A 6076-nucleotide genomic window follows, 5' to 3' on the forward strand; every position below is an offset into this window, starting at 1 on the left:
GGAAGATAACTTGTGTGTGTTCTTCAGTGGTAGTCAGGAGGAGGTGATGTGTGTTGGACAGGTGTTGGAGGCATGGAGAACCTAGAAGCATGTTCTTTGTTAAGATGCAGTGCTATAGAGTTCTTCAGGGTGGTAACTGACTTCTCTGTGTAGCAGAGATGGGGGTCAGATGACCGCTGGATCCATACTGCAGCCCTCAGAGTTGTCATTGTTTGTGGATTTGCTGTCTGGAGGGTAGTGAGAATATGGGGGGAGGGGGCTGGAGTCGTGCAGCCCTCAGCTCCAGAGCCAGCAGGCACACTGCAGGACGCAATGGGCTGTGCCTGCAGCGTGGCCCCGGCTGTGGAGCAGGCAGTCAGCTGCTGGCTGAGCTGCCTTGGCCTTTGCAGCTGTGGGTGGATTGGCAGTTGGGAGCTCAGCTGCCAGATCTGCATATGAACATAAGAGTCCATGGACCTGCTGACTGCTTAGTTCAGGGTTTTCACCTGCTGCTCCAAGCTCCAACCTACTGTGCTGTGCATGGAGACCTGCTGCTCCATGAGCTCGCTCTGAGCTCTGTGTGCTTTTAATAGATAACTAATAACTGCTGAGCGCTCACAAGAACTCATTATTTGTGTGCTGTTGGAGCCCAGCTCCTTGTAGCTGGAAGAGAGCTACTTGCTGGGCCTAGAGGTGCTGTTTGTGTCCATTTGCAGGGCCTCAGTGGTGCTCTGTGCAACCTGCAAAACAGTCTCAAATGTTTTTAATGGATTGAGGAGGCATAATTGGATTCAGCGCAGTGCAAGTTACAGTAACATATGTGAGCTGGAAGGATTAAGGCTGTGCAGGCGGGTGGCCTTGTTCAAGAAAAATCCACTTTAATTTCTGCAGTGGAAAGTTGTCAGTGTGTTTTCTGTCAGAGCAGATTTAAAAAGGGAGGGGAGAAATACTGAGTATAATTGTGGTTTGCTTTGGAAGGAGATTAGTGTTCAGGCTATTGGATCAAGTGAAGGTTGTACTGGGACTTGGGACAGCAGCAGTGAACTCAGGTCCCTCTGGTACAGCTCCCAGAAGGTGCTGTTCCTCTGCTCCTGCTCTGTACCTCGTGGTACAGTGAGAGAGGACAGCAGTGCCAGACTGTTGGAAGTAAACTGTCCTTAACAAAGTGGAAGTCAAAACTATTTGTGGCTATGCTAGTTGGTGAGAGTGGGCATGCTGGTGCTGTCTGCATCAATTCCTTTTGCAGCATTAATGAATTATTGGGTACATGGTGCCCGATGATGAGCATGCTGAGTGAACCTTTTGTCCTCTGGAGCAGCAGTAGGCAAAGGGAGTGATTACTCCCGAACTGAAGTTTGGGTCTGAGCTCAGCCCTCTGCATCTCTGCCCTGGGATAGTACTGGGCAGTACCAGCAGTTCTGTACTGCAGCATGGACTGACAGTTTCACTGTCTGGGGTAGGTGATGAGCAGCCCTGGGGTGATGGTCCTCACCTGCAGGTGGTACTGAAGCAGAAATGTAGTAGGGAAGTTTATCTCAGGGTATGCTGCTATAGTGACCTGGAACATGTGAGCCAGGAAAGGCACAGATTGACCCAGGGCTGTGTAACTGTGAGCTTATGCAGGGACTTGAGTGCAGCACTGTGTTGTTGCTCTCTGAGCTGCTGGACTTTACTGAAGGTCTGAAACTTGAGCAAGTGACTGCTGGACAGGGCTGGAGAGGGAAATGCACTCAACATGCCATTTCCCACCCAGGAGAGTAAGTGGAATTGCCCCTGAAGGTTATTCCAGCTTCTGTAGGAGATAGGACTGGCTACCTTCTGCCAGGTCTCCCTGCAGCATTTGGGTATTCTGGAGGAAGATAACATCAGTTCGGATTTTTTCCTGCCCTGCCAGGCCCCTTGCTTGGTCTCACAATGTGAAATCCCTATGTAAGCATACCAGGATGCAGGAAGGATGTCTGACACCTGCATGAGTTGAAGTGCTACAGCCTGCACGTGGCGGCTCCCCCTTAGTAGAGGGTGCATGCAGGAACTTGATTATCCTCATTGCCATACAGATCCCAGGAGTTAAGCTTGTCACCTCTCCTTGCAACAGCAGAAAAGATTTTAAAAAATCTCTTTGCAGTGGACTTACCAGAAACGGGCTGTAGCTTGCTCCATCAGACAGCAGTGCTTGAAGAGAAACAGTATAAGGATACATAAATTTAAATTACCTCTAGTATGTACATGAAGGACATGCTGACTGTCTGTCTTGTACATCCTATTTAGTATTCTTCATTAAGAAGTTCAGGTTTCATTTCAGTGATTTTTTCTTTTAAGCCTAATTGTAAGAGATCAAAGCTTAAGTGACTGTGTTGTGCCTCCAGTTTGAGGCTGACCAAGAAACTCCAGCGATGAGTGTTTCAAAGGTAAATTCTTAGTTGTGTGAGCCTGTCAGAGTGTAAAATTAAAGCAAAGACTAGAAGTTGAGTATGACTTCCTACTGATGCTGTTGCAGTGCAGGGTGACACTTAATGAAAGTTGAGAGGTATTTAAAAATTGATAAAAGGGAATTTTCAATGGGAGTTGTTGTCTTAAGGTTAGTCAAACTTCTGAGGAAGTTATTTGCATTATTTCTTACATTCTGGGTGCAACTGAGGTTCTAACTGAACATAGCCCACGTGAGGTGTTGCTGAGCTGCAGATGATCCCAAACGTCCTAGCCAGGGTGGGAGTATGTATGGTTGCATTCCATTCAGACTCAAAGTGAGAAATTAGTGTGGATATTCAATCTCTCTTTAGCCTTATGAATAAGGTAACTGCTGATGTCTGAAGCTTGAGAAAATGTCCCGGGCATGGCAGAGTTGTCTCTGTGGGGTTTGTGAGCCCTCCTATGAAGGTGCTGGTGAGGAGCTGCTGTGCTGCCTGGCTGCTGCAGCTGCTTCTGCCAGGGCAGTGTGCATGAGAGCAGCCTGGGTGCCAGCACACTGCTGTGCAGCCGCTCTCCCTGACACTGGAAGGTTGCTTTGGTCCCTGTTTTGTTAGGAAGCCTTCTCTTTCTTGTTTGAACCCTGAGGCTTTTCTCAGTCCCTCAGCTTGGCCTAAACATAGGGTCTCAAGCCACAATGGTTTTGTCCAGGAACTTTTCCAGGTTTTTGTGCTCTATATTGAAAGACTACCAGCGCTTTCTTGCCCGACCTGCCACTCTAGTAACAATCTTGGACTCAGGCTTTTGGCCTCTTAGCACTGCTGGTCAGAGCAAAGCAAGCTCCCTGGTAGCTGGTGTAATGCCCCAGCCCCACACAGTGTGTGGGGTGACTGTCCTGAGAAAAGGCAGCTTTGGGAAGAGGGTGCTGGTGATGCAGAGCTCAGGAACTTCCCTGAGTGCCTGAGCAGCTGCTTGTCCTGTTCACTTGGGAGAAGAGTGATAGGCAGTGCTTGTGCATCCAGAGCTCTGGTGCTGGACAAAGTAGCTGCTGGGATCCAAAAGCATTGACTTTTAGTGACCTTTCAGTTTGCAGTGTGCCAAGAGCAAGGCCTCGAGCAGGGAAATCCCAGGTAGCAGGCAGTGCAGAGGTGTAACCTGCAGCCTGTTGCCTCAGCCACAGTGCTGCTGCTGTTGGCCTTGGATTTGCAGTTGGCACCAGGCTCCAATGTTTGCATCTCACTGACACACTGAAATCTTCTAGGGCATTCTGGAGGCTGCCACTGCTAATAGTGATGTTATGCCATACTTTAGCCTTTATCACTCCTCTGTTAACTTGCTTACTAGAGACAAGTGCTCCAAAAAGCTCTATATTGCTGAGGGGAGGCTGCTGACATAGGCTGGTGCAGTTTTGCTCTTGCAGTTCCTCGAATTCTTCCTTGAATCAAAACAAGGCATCAGCTTTAGGGGAAAAAAAAAAAAAGGGAGCCAGGTCATTTTTAAGTGCAAGCATCCAGCCTGCTGAGCAGTAGTGGTGTGAGGGCTGGGGACCTAGTGCCTGGAAGCAGCTCATGGCTGCCAGCAGATGCGCCAGTGTGAGGGCATGAGTAGTTGCTGCATTGGCTGTCCCTGGAGATGTGGGGATGCACAGTGCTGCCCTGCCTGCTCCCTGCCCGGGCCGGGTGGCCGTGTCAGCAGGGCTGGGGCCACAGCAGGATGTGGCTTTCTGACTGCAGCCCATTTGCAGCAGGCCCAGGGCAAGGTGAGGAGCTGGGTAGCCTCCCCTGACCAGTGGGAGCCACAACACCGGCCCCCCACCCTGCTGCTATTCTGCTTGGCTCAGTTGGCTTACCTGGAGAGAAGGCTGCTGTCTGTGCAGAGGAACCCCTTCCTAACCTGTCCTGGGTGACATAGATGAGTGTGCGCCTGTCGCCTTGCCTCTTCAGAGTGCTGTACTTTGTGCTGTAGAGCTGGGGCCACTGAGCCTCTCTCCTTCCATCAGGACAGAATGGGGCCAGCCATCTAGGCTGCTGGTGTTGTGACAGCAGCAAACTTTGAAGAGCTGTCTGCTTTCTTCTTGAACTGCTATTTGTGTGCTTACCTTTGATTTTTTTTTTTTTTTCCCTGTTTTTTAAGGTCTTTGAATATTCAGGCTGCTGGGAGAGGCAGCTCTCAAAATAACTTCAGAGACTGGTTATCTCCAAAGTTATTGTTTCTGTTTTTCTGAGATTCTTCCCTTTTGTTGGTAATGTCTTTCTACTGCAGCAAGGTCTGGCTCACACTAAATCATGCGTTCTGCTCTCTTCTAGCTCTTGATCTCCTAGCAAACATGATTGGGTATGGGTGATGGCAGGCGTTCTCACAGCCAGCGGATGTGATTGCAGCTCTGCTGAGTGAGATTATGTGCCAGCAACACTGAAGCCATTCTGAAGAATGAAGTAACTGTTCTGGAGGGGTAAAGCAGTAGTTTGTGAAGTGTGGTACCCCTCAGAGGCTGTCCTGCAGGTGGAAGCATGGAGGTTTGTGTCCCTCTGCAGCTTGAGCCAAGGGTGTCCGCAGGTGGCAGTGACTAAGGCCTGGAAGCATCACAGGACAGCTTGCTTTAATGTCAGTGACATGTGTTGCTGTTAAGGCCTTGAGTCAGGTCCTGCTTTTGCAAGTGAAGTAATGTCACCGAGCTGAGGTAGGAGCTGATAAGTGTTGTGTACAGCAACTCACTTGGGTAGATTTATAGCTCAGAACTGCTTCAGCTGTAGTTGTGAAGGGTGCCTGTTAAATGTGTTTTATGATAATTCTTATGGTGTGATGATTTTTCAGCATCACTTTAAGCTGACTTGGAGTTCTTGCCAGCTGTGCCTCTTATCACAAAACAGCTGCCATCCTGATGACTGCCCAGCCTCTGCGTGCCACAAGTCAGCCAGTGCTAGGACTGCGCACTCTGTTTTTCCTGCCAAGAGTGACAGGCCTCTCCTTCCCACTGAATCACACAGGAATAGAGTAGGTCTGCTCAGCACAGTGTTACCCTTGAAGGCTGGTGGTGAGCATGGTCAGTATTGCTGTGCTCCAGCTGCTGTGTTGGGTGCAAATGTTCTCACTTCAGCTAGCCTGAGTTTGTCCTGTAGCTTACACCTTCAAGCTTGCTGTCTCTGAAAGTAAACCAAGCATATAACTTGCTGCAGTGTTTAGGCTACCTGAGAAATGTGACTGGCTGAATTTATAGACAAGTAGAGGTGCTTGTGGCTTAAAGTAGCACACTGCAAACTGCCATTCTGCCCTAAGGGCTCCCCAGTAGCTTTGTGCTGCTCCAGTCTCTGGGACCGGAGCAAGTTTTTCCTGGTTAGCATATGCTGTAAGAGGGAGTGGGGATCAGTTAGGGAATGCTCCTGACTTAAATTGTTTTGGCTTTGCTGGGAGCACGTTCACTTACAGTAGTGGAGATTGGTTCTGTGTGTCTCTTACTGCTTCGAAAGTTGAAAGCAATGTAATGTGGATGCCTAGAAGGTGCAAAGCTCTTTCACAGCCATTTCAAATCCCAGGTCTGTGCCATCCTTGAAGGTAGTCTTAGCTGTCATGATTCATTGCATGGGTTGGCAGCCTTGGGTTGGTTTCTTTTGTGTGTTGCCCCCACATGTGTGTGCTAATTATAACCAGCTGAAAGGCACTTGAGAAGATTTGCTGAGGAATAATGGACTGA

The 6076-nt window shown here is 49.1% G+C and overlaps 1 protein-coding gene across 6 annotated transcripts in view; it reads left to right on the plus strand.

The window, feature by feature from the left end:
• The window catches only part of DLGAP4 (DLG associated protein 4), a 160623-nt gene that overhangs the window by 121113 nt on the left and 33434 nt on the right, over positions 1-6076 (plus strand). The gene's annotated exons all lie outside the window — the stretch shown is intronic.

The sequence above is a fragment of the Phasianus colchicus genome, chromosome 17, assembly GCF_987193195.1.
Source record: "Phasianus colchicus chromosome 17, bPhaCol1.hap1.1, whole genome shotgun sequence".
NCBI classification, from domain to species: Eukaryota; Metazoa; Chordata; class Aves; order Galliformes; family Phasianidae; genus Phasianus; species Phasianus colchicus.